The sequence below is a fragment of the Acomys minous genome (genome assembly GCF_964271855.1).
Source record: "Acomys minous genome assembly, chromosome: 3".
Lineage (NCBI taxonomy): Eukaryota > Metazoa > Chordata > Mammalia > Rodentia > Muridae > Acomys > Acomys minous.
The window spans coordinates 114,594,739-114,608,427 of record NC_140485.1 but is presented as its reverse complement, the minus strand read 5'-3'; positions in this window follow the sequence as shown (position 1 = coordinate 114,608,427).

Sequence of the window (13,689 nt, the reverse complement as noted above, 5' to 3'; positions counted from 1 at the left end):
CTTTTACTATTGCATCGTATCTAGTTGACATTCAAAATCATCCATCACAATGTGTGTGTGTGTGTGTGTGTGTGTGTGTGTGTGTGTGTGCGCGTAGGTGTACATGTGTGTGCCTGCACATAGAGGCCAGAGGTCAGTCTCAAGTTATTGTTCCTCTGAAACCATTTACCTTGTTCTTTTGAGTCATGGTCTCTCAGTGGGTCTTAAGGCTCATCAATCAGGCAAGGCTAGCTGGCCAGTCAGTCCCAGGGACCCATCTGCCCCCACCCCCCATCTGTAGTGTTTCATCCTGGGGATTTAAAGGCCTGCACTAGCAAGCTTGGCTTAAAACAACAACAACAACAAAACCCAAAGCTTTCTTTTTATATGTGTGTTGGAGATTGACCTCATGTCCTTGTTTTGGGATAGATGGCAATTTACCCAACTGACCCAGCTCCTTGCCCTCATTTCCGTGTCTAGTCTCCCAGGCTGAGGGAAGGTGTCATCTTGGCTGTGTTTTTAGATGAGGGGTCTGGTCTTCCTCCAGCCCTCCCAGAGCTGCTGGCAGAATACAAGACAGCACAGTTATGGGATGGGATCACTCCTCAGCTGGGGGTGGTTCTCAAGCACTGGCATCTGCCTGTGAGCTCCAGCTATGCGTCCACCTCCCGAACAGAACAGTTTCTTCAAAAAGCCTTAGGTATATAATTTCTCTTCTGATCTGTTTTGTTTAGAAAGGGCTCACGTAGGGTCATCTCTGCCCACCCTCTTTGAGTAACTCCTTTATCTGAGACACATACCATTTATTATGTAGTCAAATCGAGTTTCTAAACAAAATTCATATTTATACGGAAGAGGACAGCACTATACTGATGTGCACACAGGGGTTGGAAGAGCAGAGAGCATCCTGCACAGGGCCCTCAGCATCCTATTCACCGGCAGAGGACACAAGGAGGTTCAGGGAGTTAAAGGGAGAAAGAATCAAAGCGTTGCTTAGGTAACGGTTCCACTGGGAACTAAGGATGGGGTGAAGAGGGGATGGCAGAAAGTGGGGGATACCTCTGCTCAGAATTGTCCCATTGGCCACTCCCTAGATACTCTCTCACCTGATAAAAACCTCCTTAAATCCTGTGCCCTCCCCTACGCACGTGCCTTTGTGGTCTCCTAAGGGTGACTTTGCAAACGAGGTGAGCTGTCTTTCCAATTTCATGGGGGAAGTTTCTGGAACTGTTTCAAAAGACAGTCTGAGCCGTCACTGATTACCTAATTTGGAAAAGAGAAAGGTCTTCCTGACCTCAGGCAACAAACTGAGACTCGGGTTGAATCCTCGCAAAGGATTCTTTCAGGCTTATTCATGCTGCTGCACACAGCTCCTCTGTGCCAGCAGCCCACGGCTACCTCCCCGGGCAAGCCTTGATCTTCCCACAGGTCACCAAAAGCTTCCTCATTGAGACTTTGCTTTTAATTAAGTTCCTTTCTGCTCAGAAGTCTGGGAAGACTCCGGAAAGGCTCAGGTGAAACTAGAGTTTCCAATCAAGGATCTTCACGTCTCTGATCTGAGCCGCTGGCTATGGCGCCTCCTCCTTTCCCAGGCCCCTTGCTGTGGACTGCAAGGCAGGAAGTGGGACTGCTGTGGGAAAACAGTTCTAGGAGTTCCTCAGCATCTGTAGCCCTCTCCTCTTTATTTTAGTAGTTTTTCTGGAATGGCTGAGTTAATCCCAGGTCCTCAGTAGTCGTTAAGTAAAAAAATGTGCAGAACAAGCAATAAATAACTAGCAAGCCATAACAAACAAAACAGGCCAGTAAAGGCAGTGAGAGGAAGCCCCTTAAAAAAGAAAAGCATTTTTGGAAGCTGGACATAGCAGTTGTCCCAGCACCAGAGAGGCAGATACAGGTGGAAGAAACACTGTGCGGTTGAAGCCTGCTTAGTTTACATACTGCATTCTAGGACAGCTAGGATAATGTAAGAAGAGCCATCTAACCCAACCAACCAACCAACCAACCAACCAACCAACCAACCAACCAACCAACCTAAAAACATAAACCAAACAAACTATTCAATTCTGGGGGGTGATGGTGGAGAATGCTATTTAGTCTCTGGCTGTAAATAGAAAAGGAACTATACCTAGATCCTTCTTCTTTTTGACTGAATTCTCTTCTCTATCTCCAATGATGATGGTTCGCCGACTATGGATGACACTATCTGGCTCCTGGTTGTTTCCCTTTTCTTTCTTTAACAACATAATTTCAAATTCTTTGTTCTTTCCTGACCATCTTGACTTCAGAACACTGCCCAGTATATTAATTCTTCGAGTCTCTCCTTCAAGACGGGGTCCTTTGTGGAGGATGATGGATAAAGAGGGGTCACAATCCATTGTGACACAAAGGAGCCAGTGACAACTCTTCTACAAGGATATTGTGGTCAGCAAAGCCTATCGAGAACTCAGCTGATCAAGCGAGCCTGATGTTTGGACATTTTCTACATAAATGACCAGGACTGTCCAGGAGAGGTTGTGGCATAGATAGCCCTTGAAACTTTGAATACTGATAAACAATTACCCATTCACTCAATTTCAACTAGTTGTATCATTACCTTGATAGTCATCGATCACCCCAAGATTGTAGAGAAGGGCTCTAAAGTCATCTATAAAATGTGTACCCCAGAATAAGCTAAACCCAGTGAGAATGTAAAGGCAAGCAAATCAGGCTAGAGAAAGGTCAGAGGTAGGAAAAACAAGACAAGGGCAGTACCAATTTAGACACAACACACACACACACACACACACACACACACACACACACACACACACACACACGCTTCTGTGCTTGCCAGAGGAGGCCGTACAATTGCATGAAAGCCACTCAGTGCAACTGAGAAAGGGGGTGCAGTAGGTTATAGCAACCAGTGCCACAGGATCGAGAGAACCAGTTGTTCAGGAACAGCACAGCTCTTCCAGGTGCTGAGAATGGAGGAGAATTTCTCCCACAGGCCTGTGCATGATGGACATTCAGTAATCTGTGGGAAAAGCCGACAGCACTATAGTTATGGTGATGAAGGGCTCAGTGTCAGAATGCTCGTTGTCAGGTTTCTAAGTTACCACTGAGTAAAGGTGCTTCCATTCTGCTCAAGGTTAAACATTTTTGTTTATTTTTTTCTTTTTCTTTTTTAAAGCCAAGATATGGAAAAAGTTATATGTACTATAACGATTTTTTTTTCCTAGGCTAAATTTCTTGGTGTTTGTTTGATGGTCCATGAATCTGGACCATGAAGCTGTCTTTATAATCTTCTTACTGGGCTCTGCAATTAATGCTTTTATGGTTTTATCTTTGGGTTGTTTTATAATTATTTGCCCCCTTTCCTCCATTAGATGAAGAAATCATGTTGTCTGAGGCTTTTCATGATAGTGGGTACCCAACAGGGATGGTGACTGACTGTTTTGGGCAATTTTATCTGGCTTCACAGTTGTTTCTTTTTTTCTTCTTTTCACAAAGTAATTTCTTAATCCTTTAATCTTTTCTGATCTTCTCGCCCCTGGGAACATTGCCCGGCACATTAATTCTTTGATTAGAAACCTTTGTAATTTTTATTTTCACATCTCCCACAGTCAATGATTTAAAATGAATCTTAAAATAAAGTTAAATAATATTCTGGATCTTTAGAGGAGAGAATAATAATAACCTTTGTAATATTCAAACTCGGCATATTTTTATTCAAGTGTAAGCCTATAAGGCTTGGATGTAACATCAAAGACATTACCGTTTCAGAATCGGTTTTAATTGTGCAGCAAGAGCACCCCCATCTAGACTTATATGGTAACTTCTTTTCACTATTACAAGTCTCTTATGTTTTTAATATGGCTAAGGTATCTTATGAAAATAACTATCTATATTACAGTAAACAAGGCTAATAGCTACGTGTGTTAACTCCACTGTACATGTGAAACCAGATAGAGTATTTCAGAAATGGAGCAACAGTAAGCTTTGTGTTGAGTTTTGCTGGGTAGCAATTCTGAGCATAGTCCTGCCTGTGCAGAGGACCAGGGGGTTGGCTATTTATAAGACAATTGCAGAAAGATTCATAATAAACCTGATTCTCCCAGGTAGCTCAGCTACAAAGAAGCATTTCCCTTCTGAGATGGTTTTAGATTTCCAACATAGGATTTACCAAAGGAAGCTGGTAATTAATTCTTAAGACTTACGCTAACCTCTTAACGAACCAGGATAAAGTTAAAAATAATAAATAAATAAATAAATAAATAAATAAAACAAAACTCTGCCAAACCTAAAATGCCCTTGTGAGGATAAGGAAGAGAAGGTAAGGGGAAAAAAAAAAAAGGCTGTTAAGGACACCGTTAATAACAACTGGAAAGACTGTGGACTGTGAAATGGAAATGAGGACCAATCAGCAAGGGAGAAAGGCAAAGGGTGCCTCTTCAGAGCTTGCTATGGCCGCCGGTCATATGGCTTTTAGCACAGACACCAAGGTGGGGGAGGGAGGACCCTGGAGCTTTGCACTGGAAAACAGAGCACTGCTAGGAACCGGTGGCCTGAGGAGGAGGAGGAGGAGGAGGAGGAGGAGGAGGAGGAGGGAGGCTAAGGAGTGAGCCTCTTAGGGTTGCATGGCCGGATTTTCTGGCTTGTCCCAATCAAGAAATGAAACAGGTGGAGAATCAGGGAAGCTGTTGTATATTAAAAAAAACTCCTGCTTATTCTGGGCCAATTGTCATTGAAGTTCTTTGGCTTTCCGGATTGTCATTGGAGATAGCAATCTGGTCATCTTAATCTGTCTTTTGTTGTTATAATAAAACTCCAGAGACCGGGTGCTTTATAAGGAAAAGAGATCTACTTAGTTTATAGTTTTGAAGGCTTATGGTTAGGGTCCTTTGGCTACACAATCCTATGAGGGTGATATCACAATTGTAGGAGCAGATATGAGAGGAAGTGACGACAGAGCAAGATGCCAGAGTGATTCAGGAGCTGGTGTGCTCTCTTGTCTGGTCTACCTTATGTTGCTGTGATAAACAGTTGATCAAAACCAATTTCAGGGAAGCGAGGGCCCACAGGGTACAGTCTGCCATCAAGGAAAGACAGTAGGAGCTCAAATAAGGACCTGCAGGCAGGAACGAAGGCAGAGGCCATGAAGGAGTGGTGCTCACTGCCTCGCTTCGTGGCTCAGGCTTAGCCGTGCTTAGCCTTTATTATGCAGCCCGGGAACAGTAGCCTAGGGTTGGCACCGCCCACGGTAGGCTGGACCTTAGTGTATCAATTAACAATTAAAATGTCTCCTAGACAGGCTAATCTGATAGGAGGCAGTTCCTCAGCTAAAGTTCTGTCTTTCTAAGTGTGTCAAGTTGAACACTGAGGCTATCAACAATCACATTGTCTATCAGAACAACTTTCTCCAGAGTTCTATGCCCATCACTCCCAATAACCTAATCACCTCCCACCTGCTCCACCTCTTAACGGTTCTCCAAACATGGCCACATTGAAGACCAAGCTTCCAGCTCATGAGCACTTGGGGGGGGGGCACATGCAAACTGAATCTTAACACAGCTATAGCAGACCACTTTCCTGTGCTCTTATTATCCAGAAGGAACCTGGCTTCTGGAGTAGAGTAGGATCCATGTCAGAGCATTGTTTAAAATGCATGTACACACACGTGTGTGTGTGTTTATGTATGTGTGCATGTTTATGTATGTGTATGGGTGCATGTACATATGTCTACATGTGTGTGTAGAAGCCAGAGAGCAACGTCAGGTATATTCCTCGATAGCTCTCTACCTTCATTTTCAAGACAGGACATTTCACTGGAGCTCTCTAACTCATGTATAATGGCTGCCCAGCAAATCCCCAAATAATTTGCACAGTGATATTGAAAGGGATTTTCATTCATTAATGACCATGGAAATAGTCTCTGCTCAGCAGAAAGAGAAACCTAGTTTGCTTTCAGATGAGGATGGAAGAGGGAGGGATGTCAGATCACTTTAGTTTGTTCGCCCAGCTCCACCGCTGGCAGAATATTTCAGCTCTACTGTGCTTTACTCACAATTGTTAAAAGGCTGCTCAAACTGTTCTGAATGTGCTCCGGGCTACCGGTGTACCCACCCCAACTTGCATGCCAAGCTTGCTCAAGAAAGGAGCTCTGTATGTGGGCATGCTTGTCCTTGGGATTTTTGAGCTAAATTCTGGCTCCTTTATTTCCTTAAGTCTTGGTAGGGTACTATTCGGAAAAGTTATAAAATGTGCTAATGCTCTTCCTAGGGCAAGGGAGGGGAAAGAGACAGAAATTCAGCATTTAACACTAGGAAACAGAAAAAGAAAAATAGACTAGTATAGACATTCGTAGAAATTTGTAGCCAATCAATTGGCTCAAGAGGAAGGGATTTTTGAGAGAGGGGCTTCATGCAAAGTATTTACATTCCACCGTGGTGGACCTGGGGTCCAAAGGCTAGGGACTTGTGCTCATGGCATCCTCTTTAAGCCTCACACCAGACTTGGGCATTTCAGGATGATGAGCAGGGATCTGGCTGAGAGAGATGGGATGTTTCCATCAGAGAGAGACCAAAGACATACAACAGCTCACTGTTGGAGGTTGGTCTGATGTATTTTGATGCTAATTACTGGTTGCTGTCTCTGCCCCATCTGCACCTTGCCTAAGAGCCTAACCTGTTTGACCAATAAAAGACCATCACACCTGAGCAAGGTAAATGGCATAGGCATGGTTAAGGTTCCAGGGCTTGGGGAGACAGAGAGAATCTTGGGAGGAAGGGAGACTTGAAGAGAGGAGAGGACAGGAGAGGGCAGGAGAGGACAGGAGAGGAGAGGAGCAATAGATGGTGGAATGTTCAGCCTTAATTGGGACATCTGTGTCATATTCCTCTTCCTGAGCTCAGGGATTTTTGCAGAAGACCGGGTAGAAAGAGTTTAGGAGCCAGAGGTGGTGAATGACGACAAGGAAACAGTATTTTCCAGATACTACAGGGCAGTTGCACATGAGAACACATGGTGTTTGTGACAACACATACAAGCTCCCAGGATGGAGAGGGGAGGTGGGCGTCAGTCCAACCTCTTGATAAGGAGATACAGGCAACTGCTGGAAGCTGGGAGAGGGGATCTTTAAGGATGTGGCCCTGCTGAGCTGAGCATGCTCCGGTGCAAGCCACACATTCAAGAGTGTATAGACAGCACAAATGTGGCTTTGTAGGTTTAAGGGGTGGGGGGTGGAGCTTGTTGAGTAGAGAAGGGAGAAAGCCTGGGAGGAGTGAGAGGAAGGTGTGACCACAATAAAAACCATTGTATGAAATTCTCAAAGAACTAATATTTAGAGAAGACGTGATGGGTATGGTCTTCTATTTAAAAATGGCCATCACAGATGAAATCTGCATTTGGACCACAATTTGACATAAAACCTTCACAAGTGCTCCTCATTCAGTGGCTGTGGGTCTCAGAGAGTGGAAAGTTCCTCCTGCCAATGCTGCTACTATTCACAGCACTGCATCTTCTGTCAACTTCTGCTGAGCCAGTATCAATCACATTGTCAATTTCTGCCTTTTAGAATCATATCTGAGAGCATTTATATGCTCTGCTCCTTTGTCAAGAATATACAAATATCTTTTATCTCGACAACTGAAACAATTTTAAAATTATCTACTTCTGTACCCAGACTATTTTATGCAATTTACTTTCCACGGTCTGGTAGTTTTACACTTGAAATTGGTGGTTTATATGGTTGATTATGTTTCATCTTCAAAACAGAATCCCAGCTGTTCTTAATAAGCTTCTTTATTAGTTTATGTGACTTTAATATATTTAATTTGTTTAAATTATATTTATTGAAAGCATAAACCTTTAGAAATCAAAGAATTTATTTAAAACTATGAAGAGCGTTGGCATTTATAATAGGACGTGACTTGTAAGAGCCATTGTCTCAAAATAGGCCTTCCCAAGTGCCTACTCAGTGGTCATTGCCCACGGTTGTTGGACTGATGCTCTTGACGTTACAGGATTTGTGGTACCTATTTGTGTATCAGGCCTAGCTCTAGGTCTTGAAGACAGATGGTGAATATGATAAGGAGTCATTCTCATGAACCCCAGGTTCTCTGCAGTCTCTGTTTGGACTCCCATAATTCCTCCCAGGACCCCCACAGAGATAAACACCCTGTACAAAACTCACTGTTTCCCATGTCCAACACTAGAGAGGGTGACTATCAGATTCAAATATGTTTTCTGTTTGTTTTTCGACCTCAGTTCACACATTCTTAAATTTTCAGTGATGTTTAATTCATTTCTAAAAGAAAGGACTAAGAAGATTTGCTTAATTTCATCTTTTATGACACCATCCAGAAAATGAGGTGCTGGATTTGAACAACCAGAAGCTTGTAGAAAAGGAGATAAAATGGCACTTCCCCCACAGGTACCTCCCACAAAATTTCAGTTGTCACAAACGGGAATATTTTTTTTCCATTAAAACCACGCTTTCCTCAATTTTGTCTGTAACTCATTCTGTATATATTTCCTACGTTTGCTGGAAGCACAAAACTATTAAATATGCTCAAATACCAAACTTTATATTTTAACTAAAATATTGAAGCATTTTTATATAAAGTTGAAATGTGGTTGGACATATGAATGTAGGTTACTAAAAATGTTTTCTCATTTCAGAGTGTACAGACGTGCATACTCACCATGTGCCACGCACCACATTTGCAAACATGCTCATATAATTCATGTTTTAAAAGTTACAGTAAATCTGAAAAAATGCCAGATTGTTTTTACTTCATAACATGGAATTATAATTTACAGTTTTTCTTCATAGTTCATGTCCTTCAACAGGGAACAACTGCCATTTTGATATAATAAATAAATGTTCAGCAAATTTGATTTCGAAAAGCACTTGGAGCAGTATTGGCGTTTGATATTTGTCCACATTAACTTCAACTCGCTTGTGGGTTTGCTGAAATGATCTTATTTTCCACTCCAGAAATGCAGATTATATATTTTATTACCTACTGACATAGACCATATTGGAGGACTTGGGCTGTCCTTACTTTTCAAATCAAATTAGTGGATGACTTAGCCCCAGGTTCATTATGAATCTCATGTTTTTTGTTTGGTTTTGTTGTTCTGCTGAATGCTTTCAGGAAAGTGCCCTTAGGATATTCCAAAGGAAAGGTATAAACCTTGCACACGAATGACCAACACAGAAACAAAAAGGCGTTTACAAAGAAGCAAAGAAAAATTCAATGGCTTGGGAACAGCAAAGACTGTGTAAGAAAAGATGGGAGGCTGCTAGAGATTTCTCAGGAGCATAGAGCCTTGAAAGTTGCAGGAAGCCACACAACCTTGTGACACGGACTCTAGCAAGCATGTTTTTTAGGTTCTGTGAGGGATGACCCGAGGTGCCTTTACAGGCGGTTGGTCCTATTACAACCTTCACATGTAAGATTGAGCTAATGAATTTGTATTGGAACTGTATTACCAAGTAATATTCTGATACTGAAGGTTTTAGTATTTTAATCGCTGCCAATACTGTCTGTTTTCACCTGTCAACATCAGTCCCCAGGCTTTAGCTCCTGAGGCCTTGAATCACCTTAATTTTCTGGTACCTGAAACCAAGTTATTTGTTGCCTCCTAAACACCACGCTTCCTTCCCCTCTTACAATATCTACCTGTCGTCATCTCTCCATTTAAAATGTCTTTCTTCCACAGCCTTTGCTTGGTGATTTTTTTTCCATTCTGCTGTAATCTGACTCAAATGCTATTTGTCTTTTTCATACCTTCCTCTGTCTGTCCATCCATCCATCCATCCATCCATCCTCCATCTATCCATCCATCCATCCATCCTCCATCCATCCATCCATCCTCCATCCATCCATCCATCTATCCATCCATCCATCCTCCATCCATCCATCCATCCATCCTCCATCCATCCATCCATCCATCCTCCATCCATCCATCCATCTATCCATCCATCCATCCATCCATCCTCCATCCATCCATCCATCTATCCATCCTCCATCTATCCATCCATCCATCCACCAACCCTCCCATCCATCCATCCATCCATCCATCCTCCATCTATCCATCCATCCATCCACCCACCCTCCCATCCATCCACCCATCCATCCATCCATCCATCCATCCACCCATCCATCCACCCATCCATCCATCCACCCATCCATCCATCCATCCATCCATCCTCCATCTATCCATCCATCCACCCATCCATCCACCCATCCATCCATCCACCCATCCATCCATCCATCCTCCATCTATCCATCCATCCACCCATCCATCCACCCATCCATCCATCCACCCATCCATCCATCCATCCATCCACCCACCCTCCCATCCAGTACTTCATCTCACTTTTAAGTACTAGCTAATGCCAATGATAACGGGCTGCAATGAAGCCATTTTGCTTTGTGAAGCTCTTTCTGAAAATCCAGCTCAGCTCAATCTGCTGAGGCTTCTCTAGTCTCAGAAGGGGGACCCGAGACCTTTCCATGTTTATGTCATGGCTCACGATCTGGGCCATAACTACTTCAGGAAGAGCTGTTTGGCACTTATTTTAAATCCCATCTATTGCCTGGTATATTGTTCTGTATAAAATGATCTTTTTAAAAATAGCATATTTATAGATAGAATCAGAAACAGTAAGGCTTTCACATTGTTTTCTTAACTCCATGTATACTATAAGTTTTCTTATAATTTCCCACACATTTTTTTCTAGAAAATTTGCAATCCAATAACTTTTTACAAACAGCCTTTAAACATATCCTTTTATATACATATCTGTAGGGGAGATAAACCTGTTTTTGTTATGATCTCAAGTGTGGGATGAGGAAGAGAGCAGGATGTTTACCACTTAGATGTGAGGGAGCAGCACCGCTTAGAAGTTGAACAACTTCTTGGGAGACTTGGTTGTTGCCAACTGAAAAACATCCTTGAACAGACTGAGAGGATATATATATATATATATGAGCCTAAAAACAAGAGGCAGAGATTTTTGTTGGGACTTGGTTTTTTGACTGTTCATCCCTGCACTTTGAGATGCTCCTAGAGAGAACCACTCCAGGGAAAGCTTCAAGACTTTCGACTCCAGCTGAGGCTTCAGGTTCTGGTTGCTCCAAGTTCCCGCAGCAACTTTTGTGGGATTGCTGGTCTGCTGAAAGCCTGCTGATGGGAGACTCAGGTCGGGAGAGTCTATTGCAGGAAGTGACCGAATGAGAGGCAGAGGCCAGTTCAGTGTAAATGCAAGAGGAAGTTTTATTGGTCCGTGATGGGGTTCACCTGCACCCGAGGGAGAGGCAACCCCGAGTAACCAGAGCACTGAGTTCTTATACTTTTTTTTTAAAGCCAGATTTGTAACAATCCTATTGGTTACTTAACATGACCTTTAATTCCATTGGGTAGTTCTATAACTATGTCTCTGACTTTTAATTCTATTGGGTCATTCTAAAACTATGCCTCAGCACGGAGGTGTTCAGGGTCAGAGGGATCTTGTTGTTTTGACTGTCTTGGGGGGAGTAGGGTAAGTTCCTGTTTGTGTGAGCTAGAACTGCAGGGTGGAACTCCTCAGGGCCTGTCCCCTTTCTGACCCTACTTCAAAATGGAGTTAGATTGGATCTCTCACTGACTACGCCAGGAGAATCGTTCCTAGGAACTGACACTGAGGTTTCATTCCTGTTTTCCTTAATCTCTTTTCCCTCTTATTTAGGCTAGATGGGTTATAAGGGATGTACGCTCATTTAAGAAGTTCATAATAAAATATAATTGTTAAGAAAATTGAGCCTGGGGATGGTGAGATGGCTCAGTGGTTAAGAGCACTGACTGCTCTTCCAGGATTCCAAAGGTCCTGAGTTCAATTCCCAGCAACCACATGGTGGCTCACAACCATCTATAATGTGATACCCTCTTCTGGTCTGCGGATGTATATGTAGGCAGAGCACTGTATACATAATAATAAATAAATAATAAAACAAAAAAGAAAATTGAGCCTACACATATGTATATGCACACATACATGCACGTGTATCTATATGTTCCATATTCATTTCTATAGATACATTATTACTTTAGACCCATCTTTCTCTGTTAGTCCTGGTCACCTCCCTACAGTTACATCATCAACTTATGCCAAAATAGCTTTGTGTCTGAATCTCTGTAAGACATCAGGAAACTTTGGAAGTACATCCTCTTTAATATAAATGTTAATCTTGGAACATAGATACTGAAATAGACCTTGAAAGTATTCATATGCAGAGGATCTGAAAGCATAATAAGTAATACAAGAAGCAACTCTTTTTTGAGGATGCAAAATAGGACACAAAGTCTGGGGTGTACTTTATGAAAGCTGTGGAAGTAGAGAGCAACAGGTGGTTAATGTCACCAAAGTGCAGGTACTGAAACCTAAGGTGATTTCATGAAGAAAAGTACCAAAGACCAAATTTGGCCTGTCAGAATTCTTTTGAGAAAACAGGAGTCAGGGAGAAAAACAGTAGTAGATGAGGAAAGCCCAAAGGCCTAACCTAAATCCTTAATAAACTACAGTAAATGCTAGTAGTGTAGGGTGCCCATGATACTGTATAGTGCCCATAATGCTATAGGGGACCCATGATGTTGTAGGGTGCCCATGACACTGTAGGCTACCTGTGGCACTGTATAGTTCCCATAATGCTGTAGAGGAACCATGATACTGTAGGGTGCCCATGACACTGTAGGGTGCTCATGGCACTGTAGGATACCCATGGCACTGTAAGTTGTCCATAACAATCTAGGGCACCCATGATGTAAGGTGCCCATGATATGTAGGATGCCCATGACACAAATATTTTGATTTAGAATAATTTGAATTTAAAATGGCTTTGCAAAAGCGAGAGGAGGCCACTCACAGAATGCTTGGAGGGACTTTGGGATCGTGATAGGAATGCAAAGTCATGGGTGTGTATGGTCCTTTCATGAGTTTATACTGATTGTTGAAGTCATTGCTGTTTGTACTTTAACTATCTATAGGTGTGTGTGTGTGTGTGTGTGTGTGTGTGTGTGTGTGTGTGTATACACATGCATGGGGGGCGCATTTGCCTGTCTATCTGAAGAATTTAAGAGATCCATTCTGTCCCTAGTATCAGTCCTGGTTACCTTCTTGTGGCCGCATTGCTCACTGGCTTCTGCTGGGATAGCCCTGTCTATCTGCTGCCCTCCAACACAGCTCATAGAATAGTCAGCCTTGGACTTTTCTCAATGGCCACAATAAAAGCAACGCATCCTTCCCCCACCCTACCCCGTGGCTTTTAGTGGGGAACAGACTTTGATAATGGTTTAGAGAGCACAGTGTGCTTGCCCCTCAGCACCGCCGATAGCTTTGAGTGAAACTTGAGCTGAGTATTTCTCAACAGCCTCCGGTCTCTACTACCCTGTGAACATTTACTCAGCTTCTTAAAACAGTGACAATAAAGAGAAGAGCCCGTGGAAGGACCCTACAGAGAGAGAGTCCAGAGTTGCTGCTTCACGGTCTCTGCTTGCAATTTTAATATGAGGTCAATTTGGATGATTGGTTTAAACAGAGCACATTTTCAAAAGCTCTTGTGCCAGCTCTTATTTGATAGTCATCCAACACTGGGGCACTATGCGATGCAAACAAAACAAAACAAAAACAAAAAAAAACCCCCAAAACGTAAAAAGGTGTATTGTCATTTTCACAATTCCTTT